Source organism: Xenopus laevis, chromosome 1L (genome assembly GCF_017654675.1).
Source record: "Xenopus laevis strain J_2021 chromosome 1L, Xenopus_laevis_v10.1, whole genome shotgun sequence".
Classification (NCBI taxonomy): domain Eukaryota; kingdom Metazoa; phylum Chordata; class Amphibia; order Anura; family Pipidae; genus Xenopus; species Xenopus laevis.
In genome coordinates this window covers 76,522,108-76,536,976 of record NC_054371.1, presented here as the reverse complement: position 1 = coordinate 76,536,976, position 14,869 = coordinate 76,522,108, and the positions used below count along the sequence as shown (strand labels likewise).

At 40.2% G+C, this 14,869-nt stretch overlaps 1 protein-coding gene across 1 annotated transcript in view; it reads right to left on the bottom strand.

Annotated features, from left to right (window-relative positions):
- tbck.L (TBC1 domain containing kinase L homeolog) overlaps positions 1-14,869 on the bottom strand; it is a 156,674-nt gene that overhangs the window by 125,923 nt on the left and 15,882 nt on the right.

Genomic DNA, 14,869 nt, shown 5'->3' with positions numbered 1-14,869 from the left:
TCTCTTAGCTTGGTCATGGAGAAGTGGAGTGAGCTTTTGGCTTCCTCAAAGTAAGAAACCTTGATTAGCAGGTCGTCCAGGTATGGTGTTATGGACACACCTGCACTACTGCTGTGACTGTCTCCAAGGAAGGTTTGCGGTTTTGCCAGGTGGATCTGGGTCTACCTCCAAAGCGCCCTCTGCTTGAAGATGTCTGTTGAGTTGGAGAAAATCTCGAACTTTTGCTCTGTGAGGGACGAAAAAACTTTCCCCCTCGAAACAAAATGCGTGCCTTTGGTTGTGCAAAAAGGTACTGTACTCTTGTCCCCTGTAGCTTGACTGATAATTTTGTCCAGGTCAGGACCAAAGAGTAGCTTACCCTTGAATGGAAGGGAAGCTAAGAATTTTTTATAAGAAAAGTCTGCTGACCACAACTTCATCCATAGTGCCCTACGGACCACTACTGACAGCGCTGAAGTTCTGCTGATCCTTGGGCAGCGTCCAGGGAAGCTTCGCAAATGTAATTGCTTGCCTCTTTAATTTGAGCTGCCCATTGGGAGAGCTCGTGATGTGGGGCTCCTGAGAGAATGGCTTGGAGTAATGAGTCAGACTATGACTGGATAGCTCTGCTTACCCAGTCTGTGGCTAAGACTGGATGAAGGTATGTGCCCGATGCAGAGAAGAGAGAATGGAGCAGACCCTCCATCTTTTTGTTCATGAAGGATGATGCATCAGGGACAGGCAGGGCTGTGTTGTTGAAAAACCTTGAGACCAGAGCGTCCACTGCTGGTGGTGAAGCCCATTTTCCAGTAACCTCTGTTTGGAAAGGGTACAGCTTAAGGAACCTGCGGTTTGCTTGGTAACGCTTCTCGGGCATGTCCCACTCATGTTGAATTATCTGATCAAGTTGAGCATGTGCAGGAAACATTGGTGAACATCTGCTGTTAAGATTGAAAAGAGACTTAGCGGTGTCAGAGCTGCCCCGGGGCTCTTGTAGCTTAAGAGTCTCTAAAACTGGAATAATCATAGTATCTATAGCTTCTGAGGAGAATTTAGGGGTTTCCTCCTCCTGTTCATCTGAACAATCATCATCCTCCCATCTTGGTGGAGATAAATTTCTGGGACCAGGTCCTGGGGGTTCAGACCCTTGTTCTGAGGGCTTCCATTTTGAACAAACCGGCTCCTTATGGCCTGAAGGTAATCTTTTACGGCACTTGGCAAGTATTTTACCGAGGATTTAGCCCCCGTGGAAAAAAAGAGACTCACCTGTTCTCTCAGACATGGACACTGTGTGGAGACCACCTTTTCCTCTGGAAGGCAAAAAAAACCAGTGTGTATCTCTCATGCGCGGTTCCCAATGGCGCAACCGGCAGAGTGCCACGTGACCCATTCCACTTTATGTGGTAAGCGAGATTTTTCCAATGTAGGAGAATACTTACCCCCACAAGGGAAGTGGCTGCTCTCTTTCACTCGTTAAAACTGATTACGGTTCCACCCTCTGGAGGGGTATAGCCAGTGGAGGAGGAGCTAGTTCTTCTTGTTGTGTCCTGCCTCCTAATGATATCAGCTATAACCTACTGTATCCTGTGTCCCAACAAAGCGACGCAGGAGAAAGGCAGGTTTTAGTTAAAGGGAATTCAATTATTAGAAAGGTGGATAGGGTAATCTGTCACAAGGACCTTTATGCCAAAATGTCTGCTGCACGCCTGGTGCTAGGCTTCGGCATGTGGTGGAATGAGTGAACAGATTATTGGCAGGGGTGGGGAAGACCCGTTGGTCTTGGCACACATAGGTACCAATGACAAAGTAAGAGAAGGGGAGGAAAGTCCTCAAGAATAATTTTAAAAAACAAGTTAAGGGCAAGGACTTCCAAGGTCATCTTCTCAGAGATATCACCTGTGCCATGAGCAAAGTTAAGAAGGCTGCAGGAACTTAGGGAGATTAAAATATGGCTGAGAGGTTGGTGTTGCTTGGTTTCTGGAGAATTAGGCCGATTTCTCAATGGCTATTAGCTCTTTTCTAGGGAAGGGCTGTACCTCAATGATGATGGTGCAGCTGCTTTGGTTCAGAAGATGGCTAGAGGGTTGAAGGAGATTTTAAACTAGGCATGGGGGAGGGTGCAGTGAGGAATTCTATGGAAATAGGGTAGGTGAGGTAGTGGGCATAGAAAAGAAAATTGGGAAGGAGATTTGGTTTGGGGTACTGTTAAGGACAAGAAGGACCACATGTTGTGCCAGTATTAAATGTACCAGTGTTAAATATGTTTTGAAATGCAAGGAGTCTGGTAAAATTGGAGAGCTGGAGGTGTTGGCACTGGAGGGGAAATATTATGTGATTGGTGATGCCGAAACATGGCTGAATGAGTCACATGACTGGGCAGTAAATATCAGCGGCTATACTTTGCTTCAGAGAGACAGTGGCAATAGAAAATTTTACTCCTTTATTAGCTTTTTTAATCCTGCTTAATGATGATGAGGTTAATAAGATGCTGGACAGAAGGGTGCAGAAGATGTTATCTATTTGGATTCTGTGTTTGATACAGTGCCCCACAAACGACTGCTTTCTAAACTAAAAAGAGCTGTTTGGCTTCATGCATTCATTTGCACATGGATAGGAAACTGGCTATAGGAATGGGTACCAAAGGGTGGTTGTTAATGAGCAAAGTGTGGTGTTTACTTGGTATAAAGTGGTGCCCCCCGGCTTCTGTATTCGGTCCACTTCTGTATTTAACTTGCTCATTAATGACTAAGGGGAGGGTATTGTAAGTAATTTTCAGTGTTTGCTGATGACACAAAACTATGCAGCCCAATTAATTCTAACCAGGATCTTGAAAAAATTGCTGGGAAGTTAAGTGGCATATGAGATTTAATGTTGATAAATGTAAAGTCATGCACCCTGGATGTAAAAATATGCAAGCTACTTATACCATAATGGGACTGCACTTGGCAAATCCATAATGTAGATAATAAACTTGGATATAACAAGCAAAGGCAGTCAGAAGCTGCAAGGGCAAATAAGGTTTTCAGCTATATTAAAAAGGGCATACATTTGCGGGAGGAGAAGCACTGGTAAGGATCCATCTAGAATATGCTATATAGTTTTGATCTCCAGCCCTATCCCCCCAAAGGGACATTACTGAGTTAGAGAGGGTCCAGAGAAGCTGATAAAATGTATGGAAAATCTCAGCTATGAGGAAAGATTGGCAAAGTTGGGGTTGTTTACTCTGGAGGAGAGGCCCTTAACAGGTTCTGATAACTATGTATAAATATATAAGGGGATCATTTAACCTTTTAAATGCCACAGATCGTAGAATCTACGTTCTGTGGCAAAGGTACTTGAAATGCCACAGAACGTAGATTCTACGTTCTGCAGCATTTCCTGGTTCAGGAGCGGAGGAGCGGCTGTTAGAGCCGTTCGCTCCGTTCCTGCTCGATCCCCTGCCCCTAGGCAACGAGCAGAGCAGGGGATCGAGTGGCCCCTGGGGCGCGATCGCCCAGGGGCCCAAAAACAGCAGCAGGCACGTGTTACTTACGTGTCCTGCTGCTGCAGCCTGCACCGGATCGACGATCTCCGCCCCCACAGCACACAGACAGGAACCACGAGGCAGATGTCTTCCAGAGGCTCTTCCTGATCGCCTGCAACAGTCTCCAGCGACTTTTTCAGGTTAGTGCAACAATTACACACACAAACACACCAACACACTTATTACAGTAATACACACTTAGATTCACACTTACACACACTTTCACATACATTTTTGGGGATTGGGGGGGTCACTTACACTCACTGCACTTACACACATGTGCACACGCACACACGCGCACATAACATGTAATTTACCATTTGTACACACGCACACGCAAATACATGGCATTGTGGCTTTTTTTTTTTTTCTTATCGCATCGTTTCTTTTTTTGGCTGAAAAAAATGTTTTATTGCCATTACGCATAGCGTATTCGCTAACCGTACTGTGCAATACCTTTTGTATGTTATTTCGGTGATTATATTGCAATTTTGGGTATTTTGGTGCATTTTTAGCCATTTTATTGAATTTTTAGCCATTTTATTGCATTTTCAGCTCTGCATATGTTGTGTTCACTTGTTTCTAGCCGTAGAACCTGTTTGGCCCATCTAAAATATTCAAACTGTGATTCTGACGGCCGATAACACTAGTCTGGAAAAAAAACATTGATTTTTGTGGTTTTATTGGATTTTTTTGCATTTCACCCTTTACTGCCTTATTTTGTTTTGCCTTGTAAATTTTATCTACTATATATCCATTTGGGGGTCTCTGTGCGCCACATAGTTTGGTATATCTATGCATATTGGGCATCAAAGTGTTCAGTAGACCTCTGGCGTTCATATTTAGGATGTTTTATGCTGATACGTTACGAAATGTGGGGCATATAATGGGGTAAAATTCAAGCTTTCTGACAATTTTCAGAAATTTGATAAAAACCGTTATGTTCAGCATTGCTTTGCAGTTTGGCAGTTTGCAGTAGAAACACTTATTTACCCATATTGGATTCGTCAGAATGTGTACTTTCTGAAAATATATGGTTTTCTGGGGTCTCTGTACTGTTAGGGGGGTCTAATGTCGCATAATACACACACCAGGTGCTTATATTGCAGCAGCCAGCGCGTCAGCTGTGAAAATGTATATACACTATTGTCATTTGGGGGTCTCTGTGCGCCACATAGTTTGGTATATCTATGCATATTGGGCATCAAAGTGTTCAGTAGACCTCTGGCGTTCATATTTAGGATGTTTTATGCTGATACGTTACGAAATGTGGGGCATATAATGGGGTAAAATTCAATCTTTCTGACGATTTTCAAAAATTTGATAAAAACCGTTATGTTCAGCATTGCTTTGCAGTTTGGCAGTTTGCAGTAGAAACACACATTTACCCATATTGGATTCGTCAGAATGTGTACTTTCTGAAAATATATGGTTTTCTGGGGTCTCTGTACTGTTAGGGGGGTCTAATGTCGCATAATACACACACCAGGTGCTTATATTGCAGCAGCCAGCGCGTCAGCCGTGAAAATGTATATACACTATTGTCATTTGGGGGTCTCTGTGCGCCACATAGTTTGGTATATCTATGCATATTGGGCATCAAAGTGTTCAGTAGACCCCTGGCGTTCATATTTAGGATGTTTTATGCTGATAAGTTACGAAATGTGGGGCATATAATGGGGTAAAATTCAAGCTTTGTGACGATTTTCAGAAATTTGATAAAAACGGTTACGTTCAGCATTGATTTGCAGTCTGGCAGTTTGCAGTAGAAACACTTATTTAACCATATTGGATTCGTCAGAATGTGTACTTTCTGAAAATATATGGTTTTCTGGGGTCTCTGTACTTTTAGGGGGGACTAATGTCGCATAATACACACACCAGGTGCTTATATTGCAGCAGCCAGCGCATCAGCCGTGAAAATGTATATACACTATTGTCATTTGGGGGTCTCTGTGCGCCACATAGTTTAGTATATCTATGCATATTGGGCATCAAAGTGTTCAGTAGACCCCTGGCGTTCATATTTAGGATGTTTTATGCTGATAAGTTACGAAATGTGGGGCATATAATGGGGTAAAATTCAAGCTTTCTGACAATTTTCAGAAATTTGATAAAAACCGTTACGTTCAGCATTGCTTTGCAGTTTGGCAGTTTGCAGTAGGAACACATATTTACCCATATTGGATTCGTCAGAATGTGTACTTTCTGAAAATATATGGTTTTCTGGGGTCTCTGTACTGTTAGGGGGGTCTAATGTCGCATAATACACACACCAGGTGCTTATATTGCAGCAGCCAGCGCGTCAGCTGTGAAAATGTATATACACTATTGTCATTTGGGGGTCTCTGTGCGCCACATAGTTTGGTATATCTATGCATATTGGGCATCAAAGTGTTCAGTAGACCTCTGGCGTTCATATTTAGGATGTTTTATGCTGATACGTTACGAAATGTGGGGCATATAATGGGGTAAAATTCAATCTTTCTGACGATTTTCAAAAATTTGATAAAAACCGTTATGTTCAGCATTGCTTTGCAGTTTGGCAGTTTGCAGTAGAAACACACATTTACCCATATTGGATTCGTCAGAATGTGTACTTTCTGAAAATATATGGTTTTCTGGGGTCTCTGTACTGTTAGGGGGGTCTAATGTCGCATAATACACACACCAGGTGCTTATATTGCAGCAGCCAGCGCGTCAGCCGTGAAAATGTATATACACTATTGTCATTTGGGGGTCTCTGTGCGCCACATAGTTTGGTATATCTATGCATATTGGGCATCAAAGTGTTCAGTAGACCCCTGGCGTTCATATTTAGGATGTTTTATGCTGATAAGTTACGAAATGTGGGGCATATAATGGGGTAAAATTCAAGCTTTGTGACGATTTTCAGAAATTTGATAAAAACGGTTACGTTCAGCATTGATTTGCAGTCTGGCAGTTTGCAGTAGAAACACTTATTTAACCATATTGGATTCGTCAGAATGTGTACTTTCTGAAAATATATGGTTTTCTGGGGTCTCTGTACTTTTAGGGGGGACTAATGTCGCATAATACACACACCAGGTGCTTATATTGCAGCAGCCAGCGCATCAGCCGTGAAAATGTATATACACTATTGTCATTTGGGGGTCTCTGTGCGCCACATAGTTTAGTATATCTATGCATATTGGGCATCAAAGTGTTCAGTAGACCCCTGGCGTTCATATTTAGGATGTTTTATGCTGATAAGTTACGAAATGTGGGGCATATAATGGGGTAAAATTCAAGCTTTCTGACAATTTTCAGAAATTTGATAAAAACCGTTACGTTCAGCATTGCTTTGCAGTTTGGCAGTTTGCAGTAGGAACACATATTTACCCATATTGGATTCGTCAGAATGTGTACTTTCTGAAAATATATGGTTTTCTGGGGTCTCTGTACTGTTAGGGGGGTCTAATGTCGCATATTACACACACCAGGTGCTCATATTGCAGCAGCCAGCGCGCGTCAGCCGTGAAAATGTATATACACTATTGTCATTTGGGGGTCTCTGTGCGCCACATAGTTTGGTTTATCTATGCATATTGGGCATCAAAGTGTTTAGTAGACCCCTGGCGTTCATATTTAGGATGTTTTATGCTGATAAGTTACGAAATGTGAGGCATATAATGGGGTAAAATTCAAGCTTTGTGACAATTTTCAGAAATTTGATAAAAACCGTTATGTTCAGCATTGCTTTGCAGTTTGGCAGTTTGCAGTAGAAACACTTATTTACCCATATTGGATTCGTCAGAATGTGTACTTTCTGAAAATATATGGTTTTCTGGGGTCTCTGTACTGTTAGGTGGTCTAATGTCGCATAATACACACACTGAGTGGTTATATTGCAGCAGCCAGCGCGTCAGCCGTGAAAATGTCTATACATATTGTCATTTGGGGGTCTCTGTGCGCCACATAGTTTGGTATATCTATGCATATTGGGCATCAAACTGTTTAGTAGACCCCTATGTTTATATTTAGGATGCTTTATGCTGGTAATGATACATGGACAATACGATGCTGGAAAGTTGAAGCTTTGAGGCAATTTCCAGATATTTCACCAAAACCGCCAAATTTGGCAAAGCCTTGCGACTCAGTAGTTTGGAGCAGAAAGGCATGGGTACCTATTTTAGATTCCGTAGAATGTGTACTTTCCAAAAATATATGGGTTTGGGGGGTAAACATATATTTCTGTGTTTTTACCCCGCAAAAATGCAGTCAATGTGTTGATTTTTCATTAGCTGAAGTTACCCACGGGACTGTTTGTATGCGCTAACTTCATTTTGGGGCCTCTAAATGCCAGATACTTTGGTAAACTTATGAACAATGGCCACCAAAATGTTCAGAGGAACCCTGGCAATCATATTTAGGGTGCTTTTTCTTAGTACGTAATGACACATGGGTGATATGGTGCTGGGAAGTTGAAGCTTTGAGGCAATTTTCAGATATTTCACCAAAACCGGCAACTTTGGGAAAGCCTTGCGACTCGGTAGTTTGGAGCAATAAGGCATGGGTACCCATTTTAGATTCTGTAGAATGTGTACTTTCCAAAAATGTATGGGTTTGGGGGGTAAACATATATTTCTGTGTTTTTACCCCACAAAAATGCAGTCAATGTGTTGATCTTTCATTAGCTGAAGTTACCCACAGGACTATTTGTATGCGCTAACTTCATTTTGGGGCCTCTAAATGCCAGATACTTTGGTAAACCTATGAACAATGGCCACCAAACTGTTCGGAGGGACCCTGGCAATCATATTTAGGGTGCTTTTTCTTGGTGCATAACGATACATGGGTGATATGGTGCTGAGAAGTTGAAGCTTTGAGGCAATTTTCAGATATTTCACCAAAACCGACAATTGTGGGAAAGCCTTGCGACTCAGTAGTTTGGAGCAGAAAGGCATGGGTACCCATTTTAGATTCTGTAGAATGTGTACTTTCCAAAAATATATGGGTTTTGGGGGGTAAACATATATTTCTGTGTTTTTACCCCACAAAAATGCAGTCAATCTGTTGATTTTTCATTAGCTGAAGTTACCCACGGGACTGTTTGTATGCGCTAACTTCATTTTGGGGCCTCTAAATGCCAGATACTTTGGTAAACTTATGAACAATGGCCACCAAAATGTTCAGAGGAACCCTGGCAATCATATTTAGGGTGCTTTTTCTTAGTACGTAATGACACATGGGTGATATGGTACTGGGAAGTTGAAGCTTTGAGGCAATTTTCAGATATTTCACCAAAACCGACAACTTTGGGAAAGCCTGGCGACTCAGTAGTTTGGAGCAATAAGGCATGGGTACCCATTTTAGATTCTGTAGAATGTGTACTTTCCAAAAATGTATGGGTTTGGGGGGTAAACATATATTTCTGTGTTTTTACCCCACAAAAATGCAGTCAATGTGTTGATCTTTCATTAGCTGAAGTTACCCACAGGACTATTTGTATGCACTAACTTCATTTTGGGGCCTCTAAATGCCAGATACTTTGGTAAACCTATGAACAATGGCCACCAAACTGTTCGGAGGAACCCTGGCAATCATATTTAGGGTGCTTTTTCTTGGTGCATAACGATACATGGGTGATATGGTGCTGAGAAGTTGAAGCTTTGAGGCAATCTTCAGATATTTCACCAAAACCGACAAATGTGGCAAAGCCTTGCGACTCAGTAGTTTGGAGCAGAAAGGCAAGGGTACCCATTTTAGATTCAGTAGAATGTGTACTTTCCAAAAATATATGGGTTTGGGGGGTAAACATATATTTCTGTGTTTTTACCCCACAAAAATGCAGTCAATGTGTTGATTTTTCATTAGATGAAGTTACCCACGGGACTGTTTGTATGCGCTAACTTCATTTTGGGGCCTCTAAATGCCAGACACTTTGGTAAACTTATGAACAATGGCCACCAAAATGTTCAGAGGAACCCTGGCAATCATATTTAGGGTGCTTTTTCTTAGTACGTAATGACACATGGGTGATATGGTGCTGGGAAGTTGAAGCTTTGAGGCAATTTTCAGATATTTCACCAAAACCGACAACTTTGGGAAAGCCTTGCGACTCAGTAGTTTGGAGCAGAAAGGCATGGGTACCCATTTTAGATTCAGTAGAATGTGTACTTTCCAAAAATATATGGGTTTGGGGGGTAAACATATATTTCTGTGTTTTTACCCCACAAAAATGCAGTCAATGTGTTGATTTTTCATTAGATGAAGTTACCCACAGGACTATTTGTATGCGCTAACTTCATTTTGAGGCCTCTAAATGCCAGATACTTTGGTAAACCTATGAACAATGGCCACCAAATTGTTTGGAGGAACCCTGGCAATCATATTTAGGGTGCTTTTTTTTGGTGCGTAACGATACATGGGTGATATGGTGCTGGGAAGTTGAAGCTTTGAGGCAATTTTCAGATATTTCACCAAAACCGACAATTTTGGGAAAGCCTTGCGACTCAGTAGTTTGGAGCAGAAAGGCATGGGTACCCATTTTAGATTCGGTAGAATGTGTACTTTCCAAAAATATATGGGTTTTGGGGGGTAAACATATATTTCTGTGTTTTTACCCCACAAAAATGCAGTCAATGTGTTGATCTTTCATTAGCTGAAGTTACCCACGGGACTGTTTGTATGCGCTAACTTCATTTTGGGGCCTCTAAATGCCAGATACTTTGGTAAACTTATGAACAATGACCACCAAAATGTTCAGAGGAACCCTGGCAATCATATTTAGGGTGCTTTTTCTTAGTACGTAATGATACATGGGCGATATGGTGCTGGGAAGTTGAAGGTTTGAGGCAATTTTCAGATATTTCACCAAAACCGACAATTTTGGGAAAGCCTTGCGACTCAGTAGTTTGGAGCAGAAAGGCATGGGTACCCATTTTAGATTCAGTAGAATGTGTACTTTCCAAAAATATATGGGTTTGGGGGGTAAACATATATTTCTGTGTTTTTACCCCACAAAAAATGCAGTCAATGTGTTGATTTCCCAGTAGCTGAAGTAAAGTCCTGATCAATTTGGATGTGCTAACTTCATATTGGTGTCTCTAAATGCCAGATACTTTGGTAAACCTATGCATAATGGGTATCAAACTGTTCAGTGGACCCCTGGCAATCATATTTCAGGTGCTTTTTCTTGGTACCTAATATAGTTTGGGATATGCGGAGCAGCAAAATAAAACCTTTGAAATGATTTTTCAGAATTTTGAATTTTTTTTGAAAAACCGCTATTTTCAGACAAGCTTTTATGTTTGGTAGTTGGGAGTAGAGAGACATAGTTACCCATTTTGTAATCGGCAGAATGTGTACTTTTCAAAAATGTATGGTTTCTGGGGTAAACCTACGGTTTCAGGATTTTTGCCTTGGAATCTAAAGCATGCTGTTTTCTGCCTTAGTGCTTTCAAAATTCGGTAATATACTGCCGGGAGTTTTTGCTGTACAGAAATCCTAAATCTCCCTAAAACTATACATATCTGGTATTGGCACGTTCGAGAGACATAAGGCTTTCCAAATCAGTTGGATTTTCATCCCTAAAATGAAATATTTTTCTGGTATAAATTGATATACGATGAAAAATGGTAATTTTTCAATTTTTTTTGGTATTTAGCACTATAAATTTTTTTGCACAGGTGGAAATACATGAAAACTCAGGCAGATTTAGAAAGCTCAGTTTCTACCGAAAAAAACAATGTATAGTTTTCCTAGGTAAACTATAGGTTTCCCCTCAGAAAATGCCCCTAAAGTGAGAGAGCACAAAATGTTTCAAAAACGGCTGGCATTTCGCGTAACCAAAATGTGAAATTCTGCTGGCACTTAAAGGGTTAATAATCTCTCTAATGTTTTATTTACCATTTAAACAAAACTGTTTTGTTGTGGTTCAGCGCTGCTCAATCTCTCTCAGCTCTCTGCACTCTTAAGGGATCAGCAACAAGGCAAAAAGCAAAGATATGCAAGCTGTGAATAAGGAAGTTCAGGACTCAATCTACACTGTGCATGTCTTCTCTTTCCTGCTTCATTTGCAGATGTTTGATCCAAATGGCCAAATGTTGCCAACCAAGATATGCAAGTGTATATGGTATATATACAGTCAAATGAAAAAGTTTGGGAACCCCTCTTAATTCTTTGATGTTTTGTTCATCATTGGTTGATCTTTCAAAGTAGCAATTTCCTTATAATATATATATATATATATATATATATATATATATATATATATATATATATATATATATATATATATATATATATATACACACACATACATACATATATACACATAAACATAACGTTAGTGAATTAACAGAAAATATGCAATATGTATCATACCAAAATTAGATATGTGCATAAATGCTGGTACCCAAACAGAAATATTACATCAATACCTAGTTGAGCCTCCTTTTGCAAATGTAACAGCCTCTAGGCGCCTCCTATAGCCTTTGATGAGTCTGGAATTTGGATGGCAGTATTTTTGACCATTCATCCATACAAAATCTCTCCAGTTCAGCTAAATTTGATGGCTGCCAAGCATGGACAGCCTGCTTCAAATCATGCCACAGATTTTCGATGATATTCAAGTCGGTGGACTGTGACTCCCATTCCAGAAAATTGTACTTCTCCCTCTGCATAAATGCCTTTGTGGATTTCCAAGTGTGTTTAGGATCATTGTCTCGTTGGAATATCCAACCCCTGTGTAACTTCAACTTTGTGACTGATGCTTGAACATTATCCTGAAGAATTTGTTGATATTGGGTTGAATTCATCCGACCCTCGACTTTAACAAGGGCACCAGTCCCTGAACTAGCCACACAGCATGATGGACCCTCCACCAAATTTGACATTAGGTAGCAGGTGTTTTTCTTGGAATATGGTGTTCTTCTTTCACCATGCAAAGTGCTTTGTTATGACCAAATAACTAAATTTTTGTCTCATCAGTCCAAAGCACTTAGTTCCAAAATGACTGTGGCTTGTCTAAATGAGCTTTTGCATACAACAAGCGACTCTGTGGCGTGAGTGCAGAAAGGGCTTCTTTCTCATCACCCTATCATACAGATGTTCTTTGTGTAAATTGCACTGAATTGTAGAACGATGTACAAATACAGCATCTGCAACAAGATGTTCTTGCAGGTCTTTAGAGGTGATCTTTGGGTTGTCTGTAATCACTCACAATCCTCTGCATATGCTGCTCCTGTATTTTTCTTGGTCTGCCAGACCTGGATTTTACAGCAACTGTGTCTGTGACCTTCCATTTCCTGATTACATTCCTTACAGTTGAAACTAACAGTTTAAACCTCTGAGATAGCTTTTTGTAGCCTTCCCCTAAACCATGATACTGAACAATCTTTGTTTTCAGATCTTTTAAGAGTTGCTTTGAGGATTCCATGGGGTCACTCTTCAGAGAAGAGTCAAACAGAAGCACAACTTGCAATTGGCCATCTTAAATACCTTTTCTCATGATTGGACACGCCTCTATATGAAGTTCAAGGCTTGAAGAGTTAATCCAACCAATTTGGTGTTGCCAGTAATCAGTATTGAGCAGTTACATGCATTCAAATTAGCAAAATTACCCAAATTTTTGCACAGCCAGTTTTTCACATTTGATTTAATTCTATTCAACTGAATACTGCTTCACTAAAAATCTTTGTTTAGAAAAGTAAATTGTTATGCAGGCTGAGAGGGGTTCAAAAACGTTTTCATATGACTGTATATATCCATTTGGGGTCTTTTTACCCAACATAGTTTGGTAAATCTAAGCATATTGGGCATTAACTGGCCTGACTTACATATTTACGATGGTTTTTTCTGGTACCTTATGAAATGTGAAGCATATAATGGGGTAAAATGCTAACTTTGTAATGATTTTCAGAAATTTAATAAAGACTGGTACATTTAGCATAGCTTTCCACAATTCGGTAGTTTGCAGTAGAAAGATGTATATATCCATTTTGGGTTTTTTAGAATGCAGATTTTAAGAAAATAATATGGTTGCCTAGTGTCTCCCTACTGTTAGTGGGCCTTATGGCACATACTACACATACTGGGTGCATACATGAAAATTCACATGCACTATTTTCATTTGGGGGTCTCTGTACACTGCATTGTTTGGTAAATATATGCATATTGGGTGTCAAAGTGTTTAGTAGACCCCATACGTTCATATTTATAGGATTTTTTTGGCTATGGAATCTAAAGTATGCTGTATTTGAGAATTTGGTAATTTAGTCCTGAAAGTTTTTGATCTATAGAAATCTCCATACAACTATACTATACATATCTGATCATATATTGTCATGTACAAGAGACAGAAGGCTTTCCAAATCAGTTGAAGTTTTGTGCATAAAATAATGTATTTTTATTGTATACAATCCCTACATCATGAAAAATAGCTATTTTTCTTTACCTTTTTTTGGTATTTACAGCTCTTTAATATTGCTATAGAAGAGGAAATACAGACATATGAAAAAATGTGGGAACCCCTCTAAGCCTGCATAATAATTTACTCAACTTTCAACAAAAAAGATAACAGTGGTATGTCTTTCATTTTCCCAGGAACATCCGAGTACTGGGGTGTTTTCTGAACAAAGATTTTAGTGAAGCAGTATTCAGTTGTATGACATTAAATCAAATGTGAAAAAGTTGCTGTGCAAAAATTTGGGTACCCTTGCAATTTTGCTAATTTGAATGCATGTAACTGCTCAATACTGATTACTGACAACTGGTTGGATTAGCTTGTTAAGCCTTGAACTTTATAGGCAGGTGTGTCCAATCATGAGAAAAGGTATTTAAGTTGGCGAATTGCAAGTTGTGCTTCTGTTTGACTGTCCTTTGACGAGTGACAGCATGGGATCCTCAAAGCAAAGCTCCAAAGATCTGAAAACAAAGATTGTTCAGTATCGTGGTTAAGGGGAAGGCTACAAAAAGCTATCTCAGAGGTTTAAACTGTCAGTTTCAAATGGAAGGAAAGTAATCAGGAAATGGAAGGCCACAGGCACAGTTGCTGTAAAACCCAGGTCTGGCAGGCCAAGAAAAATACAGGCGCAGCATATGCAGAGGATTGTGAGAATAGTTACAGACAACCCAAAGATCACCTCCAAAGACCTGCAAGAACATTTTGCTGCAGATGGTCTATACATCGTTCTACAATTCAGTGCAATTTGCACAAAGAACATCTATATAGCAGGCTGATGAGAAAGAAGCCCTTTCTGCACTCACGCCACAAACAGAGTCGCTTGTTGTATACAAAAGCTCATTTAGACATTTTGGAACAAAGTGCTTTGAAATGATGAGACAAAAATTTAGTTATTTGGTCATAACAAAAAGTGCTTTGCATGGCGGAAGAAGAACACC